The sequence below is a fragment of the Bison bison genome, unplaced genomic scaffold (assembly GCF_000754665.1).
Source record: "Bison bison bison isolate TAMUID 2011002044 unplaced genomic scaffold, Bison_UMD1.0 scf7180017864295, whole genome shotgun sequence".
Taxonomy (NCBI): Eukaryota; Metazoa; Chordata; class Mammalia; order Artiodactyla; family Bovidae; genus Bison; species Bison bison.
Window position 1 is genome coordinate 10362273 of NW_011494867.1, and position 11687 is coordinate 10373959.

Below are 11687 nucleotides of genomic sequence, written 5' to 3' on the forward strand. Positions count from 1 at the left end.
AAATTTAGCAAGTGTATTCTACACCCTAGTTGATAGGGCCCACACCAGTCCCAAGGAGGTAGCTTCTCTTTTCCCATTTTCCAGTTACCAGTTGAGGCGCACAGAAGTGGAATTTGGTAAATTTGCAAACCCCTGGTGGAAAGTGCTTGGCACCGCGCTGGGTGCACCGTTAATTTCTCAATGGAAACGCTAGTTTTATGGTCATGATGAGGAAACTGAGCGCGTCCTCCTTTTCTCAAGCCGAGTTTTTAGGACGCGGGTGGTCCCGCCCTCCCTGCGACGCCCCGGACCCGAGGCGCCAGCGCCTCCCGGAGGCCGCCAGGCTCCTAAGTGGGGCGAGGCCGGGAGGGGCGGGGCCGGTGGGGGTGGGGTGGGGCGGAGCCGAAGGCGTGCAGGGGCGGGGCCACGGCGGCGCGAGCCTATTAGGGCCGCCGGGGGCGTGGCTCCTGGGTCCGGGCAGCCTACAAGAGGCAGCGCGTACGGTCCTCTGACCCACTGCATCCTTCGGCGGCCCGAGAGTTCCTCATCCCGCGATCTGCCCGCTGTGTCTGCTGTGCTTGCGCTGCTGTCGCTGCCACTCCGTGCAGGAGACGCCGGCAAGGAGGTGGTTGAGCCCTGCGGAGGGAGGTGAGTGTGCCTTAGATTCCTCTCTCTGCACCGTGCTCTCCACCCCCTCAATCTCCTTGGAGCTGGAATAACCAGAGCAGATGCCATTTCTTAGGGTTTACTGTGCGCAAGCAAGTTAGCTGTGCATGCCTCCTGCATTTGAGAACCATACTCGGCGGCATCCCCTTCTGCAGATGGAGAAACTGAGTCTCAGGGAGAGCAAGTTGTCTGAGACCTCACATACTAGAAGCTAGGGAGCCTGGGACTCAAAGCAGTTCTGACCGCAGAATCGTGCTCCCTGAGGCTGTGTGTACTCTTGCCTTCCCTGTGCAATTCGCCAGTATCTATTGCATCCCTGTGTACACTGTGGGCGTCAGTAAGTGGAGAGCGTGTGGCAGGAGTTTGAATGTGTTCTGCCCACGTGTGGAGGCTGCGGTGATCCTAGTGGCGTGTGCATTCTGCTGGGCCGTTTACAGAGCCACGCCCCTTTACGGTAGTGTTTGCGACAAACCTTCCAGGTAGTCTTCCTCTTCTATTTCAGAGGAAGGCATTGAAGGGTCAGGGAGGTGAAGTGTCCGGGCAGAGCGGAGGCTGGGACCCAGTTCCGTCTGCCTCCAAAGCCCCATAAGGCTGTGGATGTGTCCGGGCGTGGCGCATGTCCAGTTTCTACAGGTTTGGGAAGAGTTCCCGGGTTTCTTCAGCTAGAGTAGATATCTGTATAAACTTCTGATGGGGGGAACCGCTGGCAGCTGAGGGCTCAGCTCTGGGGTCTGGGAGATCTGCGACCCCCAGTGGAAGAGCCAGGGCCAGCCCCCTGGGCAGTGGAGACCCAGAGCCTCCCTGGAAAGGGCTGGGCTGGTGGACAAGCCAGCTGGCTAATGCCAGCTCATTGAAGTCCAGTTTGAATTGGGTGTCTGTTAGCTGGAAGGTGAGTTACTGCTCTGGTCAAGGGAAGCAGCTGGGAGTTGACAGATGCTTAGCTCACCTTCCAGCCAAGAGTGGGCTTGTGAGTTTCCACTTTGAGCCTTTGGGCTCCTTACCCTGGCAGATTAGGGTGAGCCTGCCTTCCCCAGAAGGGTCAGGGCATCTAGGGTCTAGAACCTGATAGATGAGAGGCCAGGATGTGAAGGACAGGATGAAAGGCATGCCCCCTTCTCCAAACAGATCCAGAGGGGAACTCTTGGGCCTATTTGTTTTGTGCACTTGATGGCTGTGTGTGATGCTGTCACCTCAGGTCTATCTGTCTGCACTTAGCCTTTACACTTAAGGGCTGAGTCCTGCCTCCTTTAAGACACTTCTCTGTCCAATTGCTAACTCCACCTCTGAACCTGACCTTCAAACCTGAGGGATCATTTTGTTTGAGAGGGGCTCCAGGTAAAACACAGTTAGCAGAGTTGGGGCCAGCCCGTCCCTGACGATGCAGTCAGGGAAGAGAATGAAGAGAGTGGTCTTGATTTTTACAGTCTCTTAAAAAATCGGAGTAGGAATAGTAATGATCGCGTTTGTAGTCCTATCAGCAGCTGACATTCATCTGGCACTTACTGTGGGCCAGACATGCCTGGGGTTTTACATGGATGACCACTGACTTATTTGTGAGCTGGACTGTCTTCCTTTTTACAAGGAGGAAATTGAGGCTCCGAGTGATGAAGGCATGTACCCAACATGACATGGGCAGGGTCGGGGACAGCTGCCATCCTAGCTGTGTTCTCCCTCAGATCCTGGGAAAAGATGCTGGTCCGATGACTGGCCACATGACTGTCAGCTCAGAGCTTGCTTCTGGGCAAGGCTTCTGCCGTGTGGGGTCTGAATTCCCCGGCCCTGGTTAGGGGTGGGGCTGGAGAGGAGACACTGACACGGGGGCTTGGGATCCACTCTGCCAACAGGTACCTGCATCAGTAAGCAGGGGCCCTGCTGGGGAACCCAGAGCAATGCCAGCTGCTCCCACAGCCCTGCCTCTGGACTGCCAAGGAGAGCTGGCTGGATAGGGAGGGGCTGGAGCCCCAGGAGTGGAGCATGGGCCTCTGAAGAACCCCACACTTCATCCTTCCCTCAGCGACCCCACATTGGATACCTGGGTTTTTCTGTAGGTTGCATTTGAAAACCAGCTTTTAAAGGCAGGACCTCTGAATGCTGACCTCTTTGGCCTCATGGGAGCTGGAACATTTCTTTTCTCTGTCACCAGAGTAATTTACTATGTATGGGAGGTGCCTCTGTGTCTGCTTACTCCCGACCTAGGAAGACTCCCCCCCCACCTTTTTTTGCAGACTCACTGGTTTTTGATCAGTCCCAGATGTGCAAACCCAGCATCACTCAAAGGGGCTGATGGCTTGTCAAGAAAGGAAAACGGAACATAGGCATCATTTCATCTTCAGTTCACTGAGCTGACTACGATTGGGATCTGGAGCCCCTCACAAAGTCCCAAGGGGAGCACACTCTGTTCTGGAACAGGGAGGGACAGGCTGCTCTTGTTTTTTTTTTTTTTTTCCTTTCCCTTGGAAAAAAATGATTTTAGTATTGTAAAATACTAATAGCATGAGATTTATCATTTTAAAGTACATAGTTTGGTGGCATCTAGTACATTAGCTGTGTTGTGAAACTATCAACGCTGTCTAATTCCAGGACATTTTCACCACTCTGAAAGGAAACCTTACAACCAGTATTAACAGTCACTCCACATTCTGTCCTCCTCAGCCCCTGGCAACTGCTCATCTGCTTTGTCTCTCTGGATTTGCTTAATTCTGGACATTTTGTGTAAAAGAAACCATCCGGTATGTGGCTTTCTGTGTCTGGCGTCTCTCACTGAGCATGACATGGTCAAGGTTCATGCATGTTGGAGCCTGTGTCAGTGCTGCGCCCTTTTTCGCAGTGGAATACTCTTCCACGGTATGGGCAGGACAGACCACCCTTAGTTGATCCTCTCATCCACTGCTGGAAGTTTGGGCCATTTCCCCCTTTCGGCTGTTGCGCATAATGCTGCTGTTGACATCTGTGTACACTTTTTTTTGTACACCCATTTTCAGTTGTTTTGGTTCTTCCCCTGTGAGTAGAATAGGTGGGTCCCCTGGTAACCTTATTTTTACCTTGTTAAGGATCATGTGTCCCTTTTTCTAGAGTTTCATCTTGAAGAGGCATCAACTGAGATCATCTCCTTCCAGAAGGAATCAAGGCCCTCTGCCATGAGCATAGAGAATGGGGCGCCTGGGTGTTTTGGGGGAAGTGTTCACAGTATCTCCCCACCCCTCACCCTGGAGAGCAACTGGCAGAGATTCTTGTCAGAGATGTTGTCCTGGGGAACATCTTGTACCCCAGGCTGTGCATTTGTGGGTACTTGGTGATAGACAACCCCCCCCACCCAAGATTGTGGGGACAGACAGTTTCTTGTGGTCCAGCCCCAGGGAAATTTATCTTCTCTGATTGCCCCAAGTGCTGCGTCAGCTTAGAAAAAAACCACAAATTCAGGGGAAAAAAGAAAAGTCCTAATGAGGATTATGCAACTTTTGGACCATCATTTAAAAAAAATATTATAAATTATGAAATCCCACATTTTCAGTCCAAGTTTCTGGATCATTTCCCACTGTGAGTGCAGAATGGTAAAATCCTGGAAGGAAAAGAATCCAGCTTCCATTTTGTTTGTAGTCAAGTGGTCCGAGAATGGACCCCTCCCTGACGTTCTTTTGGATTGAAAACTTCTGGATCTCTCTAGAACTAGGGACTGGCATCCAGCTGGCAACTGCTGTGGCTGATTTGATAAGATCCTAGAAGTTCTTTTACTGGTGGCTCAGTGGTAAAAGGAGACGCAGGAGACTTGGGTTTGATCCCTGTATTGAAAAGATCTCCTGGAAGAGAGAATGGCAACCCACTCCAGTATTCTTGCCTGGAGAATCCCATGGACAGAGGAGCCTGGTGGGCTACAGTCCACGGGGTCGCAAGGAGTCAGACAGGACTAAAATGACTTAGCATGCACACACAGAAGTCGTTTTAGAGCAAAGAGGCGGTGTTCCTGGCAAGGAAGGTGACGGTGGGTGGGTGGGACGTTGAGGGGTGTGCTGGGAGAGGGACCATGTTTGTGCAGAGGCCTGGAGGAGGGCTCCCCTGGTACCCTGAGAGTGACAGGAAGCTCAGCTGTCTGGGGTCTAGGGGTCTGGAGGTCAGGCTCAGGGTGGAGGAGCCTGCCCTGTGATGGGGTCAGCTGTGCTGAATTTGGATCTCCTGCTCTGAGCTGTGGGGCACAGAGGAGTCACGGTGTGGCCTTCGTCCCTGAGAGTAGGTCACGGTGGGATGATTGGTGTCCCCCGCAGTGTGTGAAGCCCATCCCGGCCCATCCCCAAGGTGACTGAGCCTGTGTGCTGACCCAGCAGCAACCCACCCTTTACAAGACTGACCTCCCTTTACAACAAAGACAGAGCACCTTCTACAATGAGGCCTCTGGTCCTAGCTCTGCTCCATGTTCACCCAGGTTCATCTCACTCCTGCTTTCCGGTCACAGCAGGAGGGATCAGGTTCTCTGCACATGCTGATCATAGAAGGCCCCTCCTCCCCACTTTTTTTTTTTTTTTAAATTTTTGGCTGCCCTGCGCAGCATTTGGGCTTAGTTCTCAACCAGGGATCAATCTGTGCTCCCTGCCTTGGAAGTTCAGAGTCTCAACCATTGGACCACCAGGAAGTTCTGAAGGTTCCCTTTTTAACATAAATTTCTTTGAACTCCCAAAGTGAACCAACAAATAAAAATAAGAAATATGAACTAGAACAGGGAGATGGTAGGAAGGTGGGCAAAGCTTGGGGTAGCGGGTGTGCCAAGGGCTAGAGTTTGCGAAACACCGGACTAAGGTGCAGCATGGGGAGATTTGAGAGGCTGGTGCCACCTAGAGCAGCAGTTCTCAAAGTGAGGTCCCAGGGCCAGCAGCAGCACCCAGGGGAGCTGTCAGGATGCCGATTCTCAGCTCCACTGCAGACCTCCAAAAGCTCGGGGGATGGGGCCAGCAATCTGTGCTTTAGCTCGACTTCCAGCAGTTTCTGGTGCAGGCTCCAGGGTGGGACCCACTGCCCGGGAAAGCCTGGAAGACTTTCCCTGGGCAGGGGCCCAGAATGGGGTGGGCGGGGCGGCTGATTGGGGCGGACGGTTCCGTTTACCGGACCTGGTATGAGCACAGAGAAGTCACGTGGCAGGGATGGAGCCAGTGGCTTGGGAGCTATAATGACCTCTTCTGTCAAGTCGAGGCCCCTGAGAGCAAGTTGCTGGCGTGTTCTTAGGCCTTTCTTCCGGGATGACGCTAGGTTTGCCAGCACCCATTGCTCTAGGGCTTGAGCAAATGTCCTGAGGGTTCCAGCCTTTTCCTTCAGCTGTGTTTAGAGCCCGTGTGCCCAGGACCTTGTGAAGTCCGTCTGTTGGTGACCCCTAAGCGGCCCCTCTGAAAGAAAGGGCTGTTTCCTCTCCAGCGTTCAAAATACATCTGTGTGTCTGTACATGTCTGCTGCATCTCTCCATCCCGCCCCCAGCTGGCTCCCAACACAGCCAGTCTGTTCTCATGGGGGGAAGCACTGGCTGCTTTAAAAACACTGTTTATTCCCGGGAACCGTCAAGGCCGGGCTTCCCGGGGACTGAGATATTTTCAGCTTTGGCATCGCTGGACAAAGTGCCCTCTCAGACCAGGATGAACCGGGCCCTGTCTGGCAGAGTCGCTGTCTGGCCCAGTTGGGAGGCCCCGGCCGCACAGAGCCTGCTCTGGGCTCCAGCACCTTCAGGTTCACTTCGAAGGGCTGTCGGAGTCCAGGCCCCGGACTTGTCTCAGCGCTGATACTCAGGGAAGAGCCCAGACGGTAATCTCTTGCACAGTGCTCTTCTCCTGCTTCTGTGGAGGCATTCTTCCAACAGAAGCCAGAGCCTCTTTAACTCTTCTCTTAAACTTTTTATTAAAGTTGAACATGCTAGAGAAGGAAGCACACGCATTCATGCACAGGGGGATGGCGTTTTCTCCAAGTGCGCACGTGCAGGCTCGGGCCCCAGCGTGACAGAGCCTGACTCCCCCCAGGCCCCTCCCACAGCCCCACCCCCGAGGGGAACCATTTCTGTGCTTCTGTTGGAGTAGGTTGGAGTAGGTTTTGGCTGGTTTTGAAGTTTACATCAAGGGCAGCATGGATGTTTCATCACTGGAGTCTGGCCTCTTCAGCTCAGCATTAGGTCTGTGAGCCCCATCTGCGGAGCTGCATCTGCCAGGTTCTCAGAGCATAAATCAGACCCTGTCACCATTGGCTTCATCTGCTCTGCACCTGAAGTGTGCTCCCGTGTGCACACGCACACACACACACACACACTCACACACACACACCCCCCACCCCCCACTCCGCTTTGCATTTAGAGTAAAATCAACACTCTTTGTCAAGGCCCTCGGGGCCCCAGGCTGCCTGGCCCTGTTTGCCTCTGTGACCCCATTTCTCCCTGGTCACACTACTCTGACCCTTCTTGTCCAGGCCAAAGACAGTGACCATCTCAGAGCGTTCGTCCTTGCAGTTCCCGCTGCCTGGAGTTCACCCCAGCCAGAGTGGTCACTGCCCCTACCTCTGTCCACCCTCACCGTCCGGTGTCCCAGGCTGTCTTCCTTCAGCCTCGGTATGGTCTCCTCTGCTTGCTGCGATGCCCGCCCCCCCACTGCGCCCCACTCCTGGGGACAGAGTCTTGCTCACTGCATACCCCAGGGACTCCCTGGCCACCTGAGGGCTTGCCCTGGGGATTTCTCCCGAGAGGCCACGTGCAGATTCCATAGCCTGGTGTTATATAGAAGGCTTGAGTTCGGTTCAGGGCTGTGACTCACCCTTGCAGGCACCGCCTGACACCGGTGCACCCTGCACTTCAGGTGGGAGGATAGTCCCGGTGCTGCCAGCACTGGAGCCTGGAGCGGAGGTGTCGGGGTGGCTGGTTTCACCCTCAAGGAGCGGGAAAGAAACACTAATTGAACACCAGTGAGTCTCGGGACTCTGCCGCTGGGCTCCTTACAACCACTATTTCCATAATCGGCAAATTCTCCCCCAGCCCTGGGAGAAACTCAGTACTTTGCTTTGCGGGGGAGGAACTGGAGACTCCGAGGGACTGAGGGACCTTCTGGGCAGCCCCAGGTCTACGTCACAGAGTCAGGATTCAAACCAGGTTTGACCCACTGTCCACACTTTTCTTTGATGTCTCCTGAGAGTCCTCGATTTCTTGTTTTTGGGAGCTGGAGGTTTCCTGCCACTTATCTAAAGCTTTCTGGGAGCATTGTTTCCAAGGAAACATCCACATGTCTGCGAGAAGGGAGAAAAGGGCCCCAGGCGTCATGTACTAGGTATTTGAAGAGTATATTAATTTATTATCCAGTCACTTTAAAGTGGCTTCTCGTATATTATCTTGGCTTGCATTGAACAAACCTGTTTTTTTTTTTTCCTGCACGGAGTAGATTAAGCGTAAGTGCGCTTTTTGTTCAGAATTGTGTATGTTCTCTGCATAGTATTTTAAAAACTGAACGGGTTTTATATATTATATTCAGTTAAACATACCGAGTTGTTGCCCTGTGTATCCCATAAGGACATATCTTTTGCTGAGGGGATAGGAGGAAAGAAGGTGCCCGTGGGGGTGGCCTTTTTTGTTAAGCCTAATGTCCGTCTTTGTGGGGTTGGGGGCAGAGCAGTTGACAAAGGAAGGGACAGTCCTCCATGGTCTTTCCCTAATTCTGTCGAGAAGGGTTTAAGGAAAACTGGCTCCCGTGGAGGAGGGAGATCCCCGCCCTCGGCGTGTCTGGTACTTACCCAGCCGCTCTTCCCAGCCCTGGGATCTGCCCGAGACAGGCTGGGGTGTCCCGCCCCCCTTCTCCTAGCCGCCACTTCATTCCTGGAATTTCTGGGTGGTTTGTGGGTCTGACTCTGCTCTGCCTTTGGCCTCGCTCACATTCTGAGTTCTCCTTTATGCTCCTGAGGAAGCTTGGAGCCCTGATGCCCCTGCCTTTGGGGCAAGCTGTGGGGGCTCTTGCTGACATGGGGGTGCAAGTCAGAACTGCCCTGATATTTTGGAGGGCAAGGCAGGCAGGGAGTCAGAGCGTGGCAGGCTGCTTGCCGTCGTCTGCAGGCATTCTGCACAACTGTGAGCAAGTTGCTCGTCTGTGCTGAGCCTTAGTTTCCTCATCTGTAAAATAGGAATCACAGTCATAGTGACCCCAGCAGTCTGCAGAGACGGTAAAAGACAAGATTCTGGGAGTAGAGGACCCAAAACAGGTCAGCCACGTTGTCCTCACTCATCACGTGTTGGCTGGGTGATTGGTGAGAACTGTTTGTTGAGCAGTTAATACGCCCCGAAGTTTCGGGTTGAGTAAGACCCATTCGGCCAGTGCCGTGCTGGAGCTGGCTCATACCGGCTTATGGGAGCTGATGGTTAAGTTTCCGGAAAAGCTGTGGGCCAGTTCAATCCCACCATCATTTTTTTTTTTAATTGAAATATAGTTGATTCCCAGTGTCGTGTAAGTCTCAGGTGTACAATACAGCGATTCAGTTATACATGTGTGTGTGTGTGCATGTGCGTGCCCAATTACTCAGTCATGTCCTACTCTTTACAATCCCTTGGACTGTAGCCCGCCAGGCTCCTCTGTCCATGGGATTCTCCAGGCAAGAATCCTGGAGTGGGTTGCCATGCCCTTCTCCAGGAGATCTTTCCCCCCTAGGGACCTGTCTCCTGGGTCTGTGGCATTGGCAGGTGGATTCTTTACCACTGTGCCACCTAGGAAGCCCTCCATATACATATTTTCGGATTTTTGCTCTTATAGTTTATTACAAAATAATGGCTATAGTTCCCTGTACACACAACCACCATTATATGTTATATAAACTTACAATGAAATAAGTCTTACTTAAAATAAAAGTAGACTTCCTGGTCACACTGTGGACGCTTTAGCTGCTTCTACTTTTCACGGACTACGCGTCCCGTGTGGCTCTGCGGCAGCGGAAGCGGAAGCGAGTACGGAGTGGATACCGAAGACTCCCTCGATGAAGGACCCGGGGCCCTGGTAAAAAAAAAAAAAAAAAAAAAAAAGTAACTAGTCCAAACTTATTGCATCCTAATCTTTTACCCTGCTTCACTGTTCTCTCTGTTCTTGGGGTGGTTGCTGTCTACTCCATGTGTATGGTGGAAAAGTTGCATCACAGTGTGTGTTATCGTGGGACTCTTTCCAGAAACTCCACACTCAGTGACCCTACATCAATGGCTTGAAATTGCCATGGTGGGGATATTTACACCAAGGGAATGGGTAGACACTACAGATTAGGGTGAATATTTCAAGGTTTTTCAAATGTCCGTTATTAAACATTTGCCAGTCTAGCACTGGTTCCAGCCCCTCGAGAAGCGCCAAGTCTAGCTGGCAAGGCAGCTGGTGTGAGCAGACTTGAGGCAGGCTGCTGGCTCCTTGACACCCAGGGCTCAGCTGAGCCCTGGAAAGAGACCCAGCCTCAGGGCAGCAATGGCCACTGAGCCGGATAACTGTCATTGTGAATCCGGTTCCTGGCCAGCTGATCATATTCGTGCTGCAGACCCTGTCTGTGACATCTCGAGTCATCACTTCCCCAGAAAGCTGAGAGAAAGTGGCTAAGGCCCCAGGCATGTAGGGAACTGAAGCATATTTCAGATTTAAGGGAGGCCTTTTTATTTTTTTTATCTTCCCCACCAGCATTAGACATCTAATAGGAGTTTTAAAAATTAGATTTGTCTCCAAGAAGAGACTTTGAAATAAGAGAGAATAGCCTTTTTCATTTCATTCACCATTATTAATCCCAGTCTTCCTCAAATCTCTCCAAACAATGGATCTGTGGAGCATTTAGCATCATTATTATTGTCATAGCCAATACGATTAGCCATTAACCACGCAATGAACCCTGTAATGTTGTGACCCTGTGATTCCTTGTCCCACGGCTCATCCCTTGATCCCAGCCTGGCTCCTCCCCTCACAGGCAGATCAGTCTCTGTTCCACAGAAAGACTCAGTGGAGGAGTCAAAGGGTCACCACTTTCCGGAAATCTCCGGGAGCTGAATCACGCCTGCAGACCTGTCAATCTTGTTCACCGACGAAGATGCCAACAATGTTCTATAAACATTTACGAAGTGAATGTACAGATCTCCTCGTTCAGACGAGGTCAGACTTTGGCGATTCAGTGGTGAACAAGGCGGACAGGTCTGGGGCCATGATTAAGCTGCGACCCCAAAGTTGAGTCCTAATCCACGGGCAGGAATTCATCCGCCGGGCCCCGGCGGGGGCGGGGCAGGTTGGGGTCACAGGCTGAGCCACGGGAACAGCGTGTGCAGGAGCAGAGAGCTTGGCACGGCCTCAGGGCTGCCGGCTGGCGGGTCCCATGAAGATTCATCTTTCTGGCAGACTTTCCTAAACACAGGCGAAAGCAGCCTGGTCAGAGTGACGCCTCCAGGTTCATCCACATTCTCTTTCTTCATTTCGCTCCTGAGAGTTGAGTTGAGTGGCAGGAGACCCTGAGGTGGATTGGGGGCATGTGAGGCTGTGGGTGCCCTTGACGTCCACAGACTCTTAGGCGGGGCGGAGGGTGATGGCAGAGCTTTGTGGCAGCAGCCAAGTGTACAAAGCCCTCCATGCTTCCAAGAAGTGGGATCTCAAGTCTTGGTTCCACATCAGTCCAGCCCCGGACATCACTCATACCATGGAAGATCACCCGGGCTCAGTTTTGTTTTCCAGAAAACGGAGTGGAAAACAGCCAGAGTCCAAATGTATCCTGGCGATGCTGCAGGAATCCGACCCCAGATTGAGTGGCTGTCGACCGAGGGGTTTGAAAGCTCTGTCGGTGTCTCCCCGCCGCTGCCCCCCGTCCCTGGTGCCCTTATCTTGTTTGTGGTCTCTCAAGCTGGGAGTTTCAACTGCTGCCAAGGAGACCTCTCCGAGACTGCATTTCTGTCAACTGTGTGGCATTCACTCGGGTGTTTGATGCTGTTGGTTGCAGGCCAGGGACAGAGAGTGGAGAGGGCTTCTCTGGAAACGAGGCCTGCATTTGGCCACCCTGGGAGAAGCTGGGGGCAAAAGAGCCAATGAGTGTTGGCCTCCATCTCC

At 52.7% G+C, this 11687-nt stretch overlaps 1 protein-coding gene across 1 annotated transcript in view; it reads left to right on the forward strand.

Moving 5' to 3' along the window:
- The first annotated feature begins 479 nt into the window (after window positions 1-479).
- The window catches only part of CRISPLD2 (cysteine-rich secretory protein LCCL domain containing 2), a 67847-nt gene continuing 56639 nt past the window's right edge, over window positions 480-11687 (forward strand). Inside the window, exon 1 of the mRNA XM_010850822.1 lies at window positions 480-627. The gene's annotated coding sequence lies outside the window, so the exon portion shown is untranslated. The remainder of the gene's footprint in view (window positions 628-11687) is intronic.